Here is a 14,083-nt window from a genome sequence, read left to right on the forward strand (position 1 = left end):
CACTCTCTCCTAACACACACACTCTCCTAACACACACTCTCTCCTAACACACTCTCTCCTAACACACACTCTCTCCTAACACACACACTCTCCTAACACACACTCTCTCCTAACACACACTCTCCTAACACACACACTCTCTCCCAACACACACTCTCCTAACACACACTCTCTCCTAACACACACTCTCCTAACACACACTCTCTCCTAACACACACTCTCCTAACACACACTCTCTCCTAACACACACTCTCTCCTAACACACACTCTCCTAACACACACTCTCTCCTAACACACACTCTCCTAACACACACTCTCTCCTAACACACACTCTCCTAACACACACTCTCTCCTAACACACACTCTCTCCTAACACACTCTCTCCTAACACACACACTCTCCTAACACACACTCTCTCCTAACACACACTCTCCTAACATACACTCTCTCCTAACACACACACTCTCCTAACACACACTCTCCTAACACACACTCTCCTAACACACACTCTCTCCTAACACACACTCTCCTAACACACACACTCTCCTAACACACACTCTCCTAACACACACTCTCTCCTAACACACACACTCTCCTAACACACACTCTCCTAACACACACTCTCTCCTAACACACACACTCTCCTAACACACACTCTCCTAACACACACTCTCTCCTAACACACACTCTCCTAACACACACACTCTCCTAACACACACTCTCCTAACACACACTCTCTCCTAACACACACACTCTCCTAACACACACTCTCCTAACACACACTCTCTCCTAACACACACTCTCTCCTAACACACACTCTCCTAACACACACACTCTCCTAACACACACTCTCCTAACACACACACTCTCCTAACACACACTCTCCTAACACACACTCTCTCCTAACACACACTCTCCTAACACACACACTCTCCTAACACACACTCTCTCCTAACACACTCTCTCCTAACACACACTCTCTCCTAACACACACTCCCCTAACACACACTCTCCTAACACACACTCTCTCCTAACACACACACTCTCCTAACACACACTCTCCTAACACACACTCTCTCCTAACACACACACTCTCCTAACACACACTCTCTCCTAACACACACACTCTCCTAACACACACTCTCTCCTAACACACACTCTCCTAACACACTCTCCCCTAACACACACTCCCCTAACACACACTCTCCTAACACACTCTCTCCTAACACACACACTCTCCTAACACACACTCTCTCCTAACACACACTCTCCTAACACACACTCTCTCCTAACACACTCCCCTAACACACTCTCCTAACACACACACTCTCCTAACACACTCTCTCCTAACACACACACTCTCCTAACACACACTCTCTCCTAACACACTCTCTCCTAACACACACTCTCTCCTAACACACTCTCCTAACACACACACTCTCCTAACACACACACTCTCCTAACACACACTCTCTCCTAACACACACTCTCCCCTAACACACACTCTCTCCTAACACACACTCCCCTAACACACTCTCTCCTAACACACACTCTGTCCTAACACACACTCTCCTAACACACTCTCCTAACACACACTCTCTCCTAACACACACTGTCCTAACACACACACTCTCCTAACACACACTCTCCTAACACACTCTCCTAACACACACTCTCTCCTAACACACACTCTCCTAACACACACACTCTCCTAACACACACTCTCTCCTAACACACACTCTCCTAACACACACTCTCTCCTAACACACTCCCCTAACACACACTCTCCTAACACACACACTCTCCTAACACACACTCTCCTAACACACACACTCTCCTAACACACACTCTCTCCTAACACACTCTCTCCTAACACACACTCTCTCCTAACACACTCCCCTAACACACACTCTCCTAACACACACACTCTCCTAACACACACTCTCCTAACACACACACTCTCCTAACACACACTCTCTCCTAACACACACTCTCTCCTAACACACACTCCCCTAACACACACTCTCTCCTAACACACTCTCTCCTAACACACACTCCCCTAACACACTCTCTCCTAACACACTCTCTCCTAACATACACTCTCCTAACACACTCTCCTAACACACTCTCTCCCCTAACACACTCTCTCCTAACACACACTCTCTCCTAACACACACTCTCTCCTAACACACACCCTCCTAACACACTCTCTCCTAACACACTCTCTCCTAACACACACTCCCCTAAAACACACTCTCTCCTAACACACACTCTCTCCTAACACACACCCTCCTAACACACTCTCTCCTAACACACACTCTCTCCTAACACACACTCCCCTAACACACTCTCTCCTAACACACACTCTGTCCTAACACACACTCTCCTAACACACTCTCCTAACACACACTCTCTCCTAACACACACTCTCCTAACACACACACTCTCCTAACACACTCCCCTAACACACACTCTCTCCTAACACACTCCCCTAACACACACTCTCCTAACACACACACTCTCCTAACACACACTCTCCTAACACACACTCTCTCCTAACACACACTCTCTCCTAACACACACTCTGTCCTAACACACACTCTCCTAACACACTCTCCTAACACACACTCTCCTAACACACACACTCTCCTAACACACTCCCCTAACACACACTCTCCTAACACACACACTCTCCTAACACACACTCTCCTAACACACTCTCCTAACACACACACTCTCCTAACACACACACTCTCCTAACACACACTCTCATAACACACACTCTCTCCTAACACACTCTCCTAACACACACTCTCTCCTAACACACACTCCCCTAACACACACTCTCTCCTAACACACACTCTCCTAACACACTCTCTCCTAACACACACTCCCCTAACACACTCTCTCCTAACACACTCTCTCCTAACATACACTCTCCTAACACACTCTCTCCCCTAACACACTCCCCTAACACACTCTCTCCTAACACACACTCTCTCCTAACACACTCTCTCCTAACACACTCTCTCCTAACACACACTCCCCTAACACACTCTCTCCTAACACACTCTCTCCTAACATACACTCTCCTAACACACTCTCCTAACACACTCTCTCCCCTAACACACTCCCCTAACACACTCTCTCCTAACACACACTCTCTCCTAACACACTCTCTCCTAACACACACACTCTCCTAACACACACTCTCCTAACACACTCTCTCCTAACACACACTCCCCTAACACACTCTCTGCTAACACACTCTCTCCTAACACACTCTCCTAACACACTCTCTCCCCTAACACACTCCCCTAACACACTCTCTCCTAACACACACTCTCTCCTAACACACACCCTCCTAACACACTCTCTCCTAACACACTCTCTCCTAACACACACTCCCCTAACACACACTCTCTCCTAACACACACTCTCTCCTAACACACACCCTCCTAACACACTCTCTCCTAACACACACTCTCTCCTAACACACACTCCCCTAACACACTCTCTCCTAACACACACTCTGTCCTAACACACACTCTCCTAACACACTCTCCTAACACACACTCTCTCCTAACACACACTCTCCTAACACACTCCCCTAACACACACTCTCTCCTAACACACACTCTCTCCTAACACACACTCTCCTAACACACACTCTCTCCTAACACACTCCCCTAACACACACTCTCCTAACACACACACTCCCCTAACACACTCTCTCCTAACACACTCTCTCCTAACATACACTCTCCTAACACACTCTCCTAACACACTCTCTCCCCTAACACACTCCCCTAACACACTCTCTCCTAACACACACTCTCTCCTAACACACACTCCCCTAACACACTCTCTCCTAACACACTCTCTCCTAACATACACTCTCCTAACACACTCTCCTAACACACTCTCTCCCCTAACACACTCCCCTAACACACTCTCTCCTAACACACACTCTCTCCTAACACACACTCTCTCCTAACACACACCCTCCTAACACACTCTCTCTCCTAACACACTCTCTCCTAACACACTCTCTCCTAACACACACTCCCCTAAAACACACTCTCTCCTAACACACACTCTCTCCTAACACACACCCTCCTAACACACTCTCTCCTAACACACACTCTCTCCTAACACACACTCCCCTAACACACTCTCTCCTAACACACACTCTGTCCTAACACACACTCTCCTAACACACTCTCCTAACACACACTCTCTCCTAACACACACTCTCCTAACACACACACTCTCCTAAGACACTCTCTCCTAACACACACTCTCTCCTAACACACACTCTCTCCTAACACACACCCTCCTAACACACTCTCTCCTAACACACTCTCTCCTAACACACACTCCCCTAACACACACTCTCTCCTAACACACACTCTCTCCTAACACACACCCTCCTAACACACTCTCTCCTAACACACACTCTCTCCTAACACACACTCCCCTAACACACTCTCTCCTAACACACACTCTGTCCTAACACACACTCTCCTAACACACTCTCCTAACACACACTCTCTCCTAACACACACTCTCCTAACACACTCCCCTAACACACACTCTCTCCTAACACACACTCTCCTAACACACACTCTCTCCTAACACACTCTCTCCTAACACACACTCTCTCCTAACACACTCCCCTAACACACACTCTCCTAACACACACTCTCTCCTAACACACTCCCCTAACACACACTCTCTCCTAACACACACTCTCCTAACACACACTCTCTCCTAACACACTCCCCTAACACACACTCTCCTAACACACACACTCTCCTAACACACACTCTCTCCTAACACACTCTCTCCTAACACACACTCTCTCCTAACACACTCCCCTAACACACACTCTCCTAACACACACACTCTCCTAACACACACTCTCCTAACACACACTCTCTCCTAACACACTCCCCTAACACACACTCTCCTAACACACACACTCTCCTAACACACACTCTCCTAACACACACACTCTCCTAACACACACTCTCTCCTAACACACACTCTCTCCTAACACACACTCCCCTAACACACACTCTCTCCTAACACACTCTCTCCTAACACACACTCCCCTAACACACTCTCTCCTAACACACACTCTGTCCTAACACACACTCTCCTAACACACTCTCCTAACACACACTCTCTCCTAACACACACTCTCCTAACACACACACTCCTAACACACACTCTCTCCTAACACACTCTCCTAACACACACTCTCTCCTAACACACACTCCCCTAACACACACTCTCTCCTAACACACACTCTCCTAACACACACTCTCCTAACACACACTCCCCTAACACACTCTCTCCTAACACACTCTCTCCTAACATACACTCTCCTAACACACTCTCCTCACACACTCTCTCCTAACACACACTCTCTCCTAACACACACTCTCCCCTAACACACTCCCCTAACACACTCTCTCCTAACACACTCTCCTAACACACTCTCTCCCCTAACACACTCCCCTAACACACTCTCTCCTAACACACTCTCTCCTAACACACTCTCTCCTAACACACACTCCCCTAACACACTCTCTCCTAACACACTCTCTCCTAACATACACTCTCCTAACACACTCTCTCCCCTAACACACTCCCCTAACACACTCTCTCCTAACACACTCTCTCCCCTAACACACTCCCCTAACACACTCTCTCCTAACACACACTCCCCTAACACACTCTCCTAACACACACTCTCTCCTAACACACTCTCTCCTAACACACTCTCTCCTAACACACACTCCCCTAAAACACACTCCCCTAACACACACTCTCTCCTAACACACACTCTCTCCTAACACACACCCTCCTAACACACTCTCTCCTAACACACACTCTCTCCTAACACACACTCTCCTAACACACACTCTCTCCTAACACACACTCTCCTAACACACACTCTCTCCTAACACACACTCTCTCCTAACACACACACTCTCCTAACACACTCTCTCCTAACACACTCTCTCCTAACACACACACTCTCCTAACACACTCTCTCCTAACACACTCTCTCCTAACACACACTCTCTCCTAACACACACTCTGTCCTAACACACACTCTCTCCTAACACTCTCTCCTAACACACACTCTCTCCTAACACACACTCTCTCCTAACACTCTCTCCTAACACACACTCTCCTTACACACACTCTCTCCTAACACACACTCTCCTAACACACTCTCCTAACACACACACTCTCCTAACAGACACTCTCCTAACACACTCTCTCCTAACACACACTCTCCCCTAACACACTCTCTCCTAACACACTCTCCTAACACACACTCTCTCCTAACACACTCTCTCCTAACACACACTCTCTCCTAACACACACTCTCTCCTAACACACACACTCTCCTAACACACACTCTCTCCTAACACACACTCTCCTAACACACACTCTCTCCTAACACACTCTCTCCTAACACACACTCTCTCCTAACACACACTCTCTCCTAACACACACTCTCCTAACACACACTCTCTCCTAACACACACTCTCTCCTAACACACACACTCTCCTAACACACTCTCCTAACACACACTCTCTCCTAACACACACTCTCCTAACACACACTCTCCCCTAACACACTCTCCTAACACACACTCTCTCCTAACACACACTCCCCTAACACACACTCTCTCCTAACACACACTCTCCTAACACACACTCTCCTAACACACACTCTCCTAACACACACTCTCCTAACACACACTCTCTCCTAACACACACTCTCCTAACACACACTCTCCTAACACACACTCTCCTAACACACACTCTCTCCTAACACACTCTCCTAACACACACTCTCTCCTAACACACTCTCTCCTAACACACACTCTGTGATCTTGAAAGCCGGAGTTGAGGAATCGTGTGTCATTAGACTCTGACCCCAATTACACTCCTGTCAGAGGCGACACGTCTGATCTTAACTTTATAATCGTGGATAATTAAATTGGATTTATAAAAGTGTTTTTTTGTTTAATGGAGGCCATTTTGGTCATCGCATATGCGTGTGTGTGTGTGTGTGTGTGTGTGTGTGTGTGTGTAAGGTTGGGTGTAATTGCTGCTGTTGACATTTAAGCTGTAAATATCACAGAGTTGTAAAACACCAACACGCGTGTAAACGTCACGTCACTTCATAAGAACGCTGATGTTCTTCAACATTAACTTTCTGTTTGCATTATTTACTGAAATATCAACGAGCTAGCTTTGTTGTGGGGTGTTTGTTAACGTTAGCTTGCTGTTAGCGATATATTTTCCTTAACAATGTAGTTTTGTATGAATGGGTAAGAAATTGCATTAAAATGATATTTATTTTTTGCTTGTTTTGTTTATTTGTTTATTATTTTTAAAATTGGAGAAGAATATAATTTTATTTTTCTCTTAAGAATGCATTGGGAATCTGGCCTATTTATTTGTTTGTTTGTTTATTTATTTATTTATTTAAGAAATTGCATAAAATTTGCGTGGTTTATTTAGTTTTTTTGTTTGATTGTTCACTAAAATTGCAATAGAGTTACAAACCTGTCCAAATCATTAATTAATTGATTAATTGATTGATTGATTTGTTTCTTTGTTTGTTTGTTTGTTTATAAACCACATAAGAAGCAACTAATGTTTATGTAGAAACTGTGCAAAAAAATCCCAATATACTTATTTACTTGTTTGTTTGTTTACTTGTTTATCTTTAAGCAACAACAATACTGGTAATTATCTATTATCTAATATTTTTTCTGTATATTGAAAAAAACCTGAAAAAAGTGTTGTGTAAATAATTAAATGTTTGAAACTTGACTTGAATTTGTTCTGAAAATGTCAGAAATAAAACCTCAAGTTTTACAATATTCTTGTTGGAAATTTGTAATTTTAAAGCCTTTTTATTTCTGTAACTCACAGTGTAATAACATCATGAAGTAAATCGTTAGAATTAGTGAATAAGTAGAAGCATTTATCTAGTGTTGGAGTAACATCACTTCTTTTCGTCTTAGCTGTTAAAAAAATTTTCAAAAAACCAGAAATGAGTAATTCACCGAGTCCACAGATGCATGCTGGGTAAAATCGGACGTGTGTTTGGCTAACCTTTACAAATTATTTATGGAGGATTTCAGCGTGCTGTTTGAAGTGTCCGCTAGCTCTCAGTCTGAAAAAGCTCCTCAAAGATGAAGGGCCCCACACACACACACACACACACACACACACGCGCACACACACACACACACACACACACACTTCAGCTCTCATTAAACATGCAGGTGTGTAAGGATCGCTTCTCCTTTTTTCTCTCTCTAAACTACTAAACTTTAAAATGTTTTTTTAACTGAATCACTTCACAGATCAAATCTTTCACACAAAATCACTTACACTGTAATTATAATAAATATAATAAAGTAGAAATATAATCAAATAAAAATAAACATAATCAAATCAATAAGCAAAAGATAAAACAGTCAAATCTCTTTGTATGTAAACATTTCCAGATCCAAAAATATTTAATTTTTTCCAAATCCAGTTCCAGTCTTTACTATTTGTTACAGGATCCGATGTCCAGTATCTTTACTTTAATGTCTGATCCACAGGTTTTTTCGCCGAAATCGGACTGATACTGATACTGAGATCGGACTGATACTGATTCTGAGAGTCGGATCAGACGTTACAGCTTTACCTCTGACTGTTACAGAACGCTGACACTGGAGACTCCTTCCATAAACGTTATATAAACATCTCCTTTTTAATCTGTTTATTATCACTGGAGCTTCCGCTGTACGCGTCTCTGTGAAGGAGCTGTTGCTATAGAAACGATAACGTATCAGAACGAATGCATTAATATAAACCTGCACTACTGTCAGAGCTGCTGTTCTAGAGAATTAATCAACACCTTCTGACTAATGAATATGAACGACTGGTGAGTCTGAGAGAAAACGGCCGGTTACTGGAGAAACATCTGAGAATAATAAGATAAAGAAATAATGAGATAAAGAAAAATTAAGATGAAGAGAAAATAAGATAAATAAATAACAAAATAAAGACATACTGAGATGATATAAAAATGATATAAAAACATAAGAAGATAAAACAAACAAAATAAAAAAATGAATAAATAATGAAAGAAAGAAATAACAAGATAAAAATAATAAGAAAAAGAAATAATGAGATAAACAATAATAAAGAAATAATAACTAAATAATAAGATAAAGAAGTAATGAGATCAAGAAATATTAAGATGAAGACAAAGAAGATAAATAAAAAATAACAAAATTAAAAAATGAGATTAAGAAAAAATGATATAAAGACATAACAAGATAAAAAAAACAAAATTAAAAAAATAAAGAAATAAAGAAACAATAAGATAAAAATAAAGAGATAAAGAAATAATGAGATCAGGAAATATTAAGATGAAGACAAAATAAGATAAATAAATAACAAGATAAAAAAAATGAAATAAAGAAATAATAAGAAAAATAAATTATGAAATAAAGAAATACCAAGATAAAAATAATGAGATGCAGAAATAATGAGATAAAGAAACACTGAGATACAGAAATAATGAGATGCAGAAATAATGAGATAAACAATATTAAAATAAGGAAATAATAAAGAAATAATAACTAAATTATGAGATATAGAAATAAGGAGATAAATAAATAATGAGATAAACAATAATAAGAGAAGGAAATAATGAGATGCAGAAATAACAAGATAAACAAATAATGAGATACAGAAACACTGAGATACAGAAACACTGAGATACAGAAACACTGAGATACAGAAATAATGAGATAAAGATGTTGGAGTAATTTTTGAGGAATTTCTCAGGATTTAAGGTGAAAGTTGCGGTGAAAGCGCGTGAAGCTCAAACTCAGGTTGGATGGCGCAGAATCATCAGCGTAATCAGTATTCTCTCCGCTCGTCTGATCTCATCTCCTCACATGTGCAATTTTAAACCACGAAATAAATTACTTGCTCGATTTCCTCCTTTTTTTCCCTCTCAGCGTAATCAAGTATCTTCTTTAAGGATTAACGACAAACGGATATCTTAATGAAATCAGCACAAGTGCTTTAACTAGCTAAAGCGCTACGTCGTGATTAAGTTGTGTTTCTGCGGATTCTCTCGCAACCGTCAATAAAACACCTGAAGAACATCGACAACCCTCGCAAGCTCGCAGCTCTCCACCCGCAAGCTCTACACTCTCCACTCGCCAGCTCGCAGATCACTTCTCACTTCTCTATCATTTTTTTATTAAATAAGCACCGAAATGTTGATCACAGAAAAATTTACAGCCAAAAAATGACTAAAAATGACACGAGGTTTAGGCTGAAATGGTAAAAAATGCAGATAATAATAATAATAATAATAATAATAATAATAACAGGTTTGTCAATAATAAGCTTTTTTATCTTGTACTTCATAAATAAAACCATAATTGATTAATGCTTTTAAAAATCATAAATAATAAAGTAAATAAAATAATAAATAATAAAAGCATAAAACAAAAATTATCCTAAAAAGTAAAATAAAATAATAATAAATCAAACATATAAATAAAACAAATCAAATAATTAATTATCATTTTACAAAAATAATCAAGCAAAATAAATAATACAAAAAAATACTATAATCTTAATATCACTACAATAATATTTAATTATTAATAATAACAAAATCAACCAAAATAAAGAGTTAAAATTTATGCTGCAGCACAAAAATCTGCTTAGTTATAAAAGAACACAACCAAAAAAAAAATGAATTTATACAACAGTTTTATGCAAAAAGCATAAATTAAGCAAAATAAATAATTATGTAACAGTACAAAATAAAAAACTATTAAAAATGATTTTAAAAAATCACGCAGAATGAAATTAATACTATAAAACTATTAATACTACAAACAAAATTAGGCAAAAAAAAAAAAGTTAACATTTATTCAACAGTTTAAAAAAAAGTTACTTATTAATATTTTTTAAATCAAGTTAAATAAATAGTTTACATTTGTTCGATGGTATGAAAAGCAAACTATAAATAACAATTTTTTTAAAAATCATGTAAAAAAATTTTCACATTTATGCAACAGCACAAAAAAAAATTATTAATCATTTAATTCATCATTTAATAATAGGTTTATTAATCAAAAAAAAAAAGGTTTTTCAGTAAAGTATCACCTCTAATAATTTTTCAAAAATTCGTAAGACTTCTTGCTCCAACTTGTGTGTAGATTTCTGATTGGTTGATATTAGTCTGAGGGGCGGAGTTAGTAAAATTAGCGAAACAAAGTAAAATCTGCTAGAATTTTTTAGTATAAATAAATTATAAATGGAAAGATATTTTAACAAATTAAAATGGTGTAAATTTTCAGAACATTGTTAATAAATAGTAAAGCGTGTCTAATATCTAACGCGTTTCAGCACAACCTCCGGAACGTTCCGTTGGGAATTTTCCATGAATATTCCATGCAGGATGTAATTAAACACGTGCATTTAGTAAACCAGCGTTTATTTCCTGTGCTAGCCGTAATGATTAGCATTTAGCAGTTAACCTTTGACCCTCGTCTGGTTCCCGCCATGTCTCGGAAGCAGATTATAGATCAGTTCATCTTGCTTTGCCACAACAAATGGAATTATATCTGATCCAATTTTAGGAAACTTAATTGGGCCTTAAAAAGTCACGATGGCGGGCGAGTTACACGCCGCATGTCCGAGTCGGTTATTAGATGTTTGCGAATTGATTAAAATGAAGCTTATTAATCTCAGCGTGGTTAATTACGACTGTGTGACATTGGCTTGTCTTTGAATCGACAGGATGCCAAAGATTCTTCTTACTGCTCGTGTTTTTTGTGACTGAATCCAAAACCAGTGTCTAATTAGTGATAAATTCTAGCATTTGGGACGGAGCCACTGCCTCACTTTCCGAGGAAACCATCAGATCCTCGTCTTTCCCCTCTACAGTCCTCAGAGTTACTTCCAGCCCGGATTAGCTTTGGACAAAAATCTCTTCTCTCTCTCCATGCTGTAAAATTCTCGTCCCCTCCGTGTCTCATTAAAGGAGCTCTGGAAACATTCCTGCCGTCTGTAACGGATATCAGTACGGAATTTTTTACTCAGGACTCACTCAGGCCTTGACCCAAAACACTAATAGTGTGTGCACTAACACAGATCCGGGTTTCCACCTGCTCCGAGTGCATCGCTCCTGATGAAATGTTTATTATTTTAACCCATTACACAAACTTTAGCTGTTTAATTTACTGCATGGAATTCTCTTTTACAGCTACACTGGGAATTATTCCAATATTGTCTACAGCTTATACACTTCAGTATTCCCTACACGTCAGTATTCCTTACACTTCAGTATTCCATACACTTCAGTATTCCCTACACTTCAGTATTCCCTACACGTCAGTATTCCGTACAGTTCAGTATTCCTTACACTTCAGTATTCCGTACAATTCAGTATTTCACATAGATCAGTATTCCCCACACTTCAGTATTCCCTACACGTCAGTATTCTCTACACTTCAGTATTCCCCACACGTCAGTATTCCCTACACTTCAGTATTTCCTACACTTCAGTATTCCCTACACGTCAGTATTCCCTACACTTCAGTATTCCCTACACTTCTGTATTCCATACACTTCAGTATTCCCTACACTTCAGTATTCCCTACACGTCAGTATTCCCGTACAATTCAGTATCCCTTACACTTCAGTATTCCGTACAATTCAGTATTTCACATACATCAGTATTCCCCACACTTCAGTATTCCCTACACGTCAGTATTCCCTACACGTCAACATTCCACACTTCAGTATTTATGCGTTTAAAATGCAGCTAAACGGTTGTTACTCGGTACACACTTTGATTAAAGGGTTCATTAAGGGTTCATTTGATGATTTAGTGTTAGCTTCCAGACACATGGTTCTACTCGGAGCTTTTTCCGATAGAGTTCCACGTTACAGTATCACGAATTCCGCTAAAGGCACAAGCAGGAAAACTTACGGCTTCTAAACTTTCAGCTAAAGCAGCGTTGAGCCTTTTTTCCCCTTTCCTTCCTTCCTTCCTTCTCCACGTTTCTCTCGACTCAGCGAATAAAAAACAGCATCTTTAAGGAGAATTCAGATACGAGCGCGCTAATGAAGGCGAGGAGCAGGAGATGCTAACGGAGAGGGATTCTGGGCTATGATTAGCAAACCACAGGTGGCTAAATAAGCAGGCTAATAAATGATTAAGGCATTAGCTGCAGCAGAAGGTAATGAACTGCCAGGGGAGGAACACGGCAGCGACGGAGAAGAAGAAGAGGATAGTGGGAAGGGCAGGAGGAAGAGCGCGGGGAGGGAAATGATGAAGGTTGTGTTTGAGATTAAAGTGGGTTAGCGGTGCTGAAAGCCTCGCGGCGGAGAGAAAATTAACCTAAAAATAGACAGATGTGACTTTTTACCTGATTTGTCTCGGTATTTATTGAGAAAATGATTCTACTTTTCTGTTAAAGAGTGCATATATTTTCTGGTAAACACAATCTCAACTCCCATTAACCAAATTTGACTAAAGTTATTATTTTTTTAAATTGGGAAAAAATGGAAAAATGGACGGAATTTTTCTTAGTTTCATAAAAAAAAAATAATAAAAAAAAAAGCATAAATTTGGTATCAGGCCACTTTACAGCACTGACCATCCAACCATCATTATATATTTCACATCATTTTACATTTCACATCCAGAATATTAATACATTTTGGAATTTTTAAGGAAAAAAAATTATCCAATAACGTTTTCCGAAAGCTATTATTTATATTTAAAGCTATTATTTATATTTAAAGCTATTATTTATATTTAAAGCTATTATTTATATTACACTTTAACTATTTATCCGAATATTACTGTAGTCTGACTGAGATTCAATCTCTGTTTTTTTTTTATTTATTTTTTAATTCCAAACTCTTGCAGTCCCAATGTGAGAGCTAGTTAATTATTATCATTTAGTTTTTTTGTCCCAAACAGGTTACTTTTTTTTTAAACATG

At 39.8% G+C, this 14,083-nt stretch overlaps 1 protein-coding gene across 3 annotated transcripts in view; it reads right to left on the reverse strand.

Moving 5' to 3' along the window:
* LOC113546615 (cytosolic carboxypeptidase 4) overlaps positions 1 to 14,083 on the reverse strand; it is a 142,727-nt gene that overhangs the window by 19,331 nt on the left and 109,313 nt on the right. The gene's annotated exons all lie outside the window — the stretch shown is intronic.

Source organism: Pangasianodon hypophthalmus, chromosome 7, assembly GCF_027358585.1.
Source record: "Pangasianodon hypophthalmus isolate fPanHyp1 chromosome 7, fPanHyp1.pri, whole genome shotgun sequence".
Lineage (NCBI taxonomy): Eukaryota > Metazoa > Chordata > Actinopteri > Siluriformes > Pangasiidae > Pangasianodon > Pangasianodon hypophthalmus.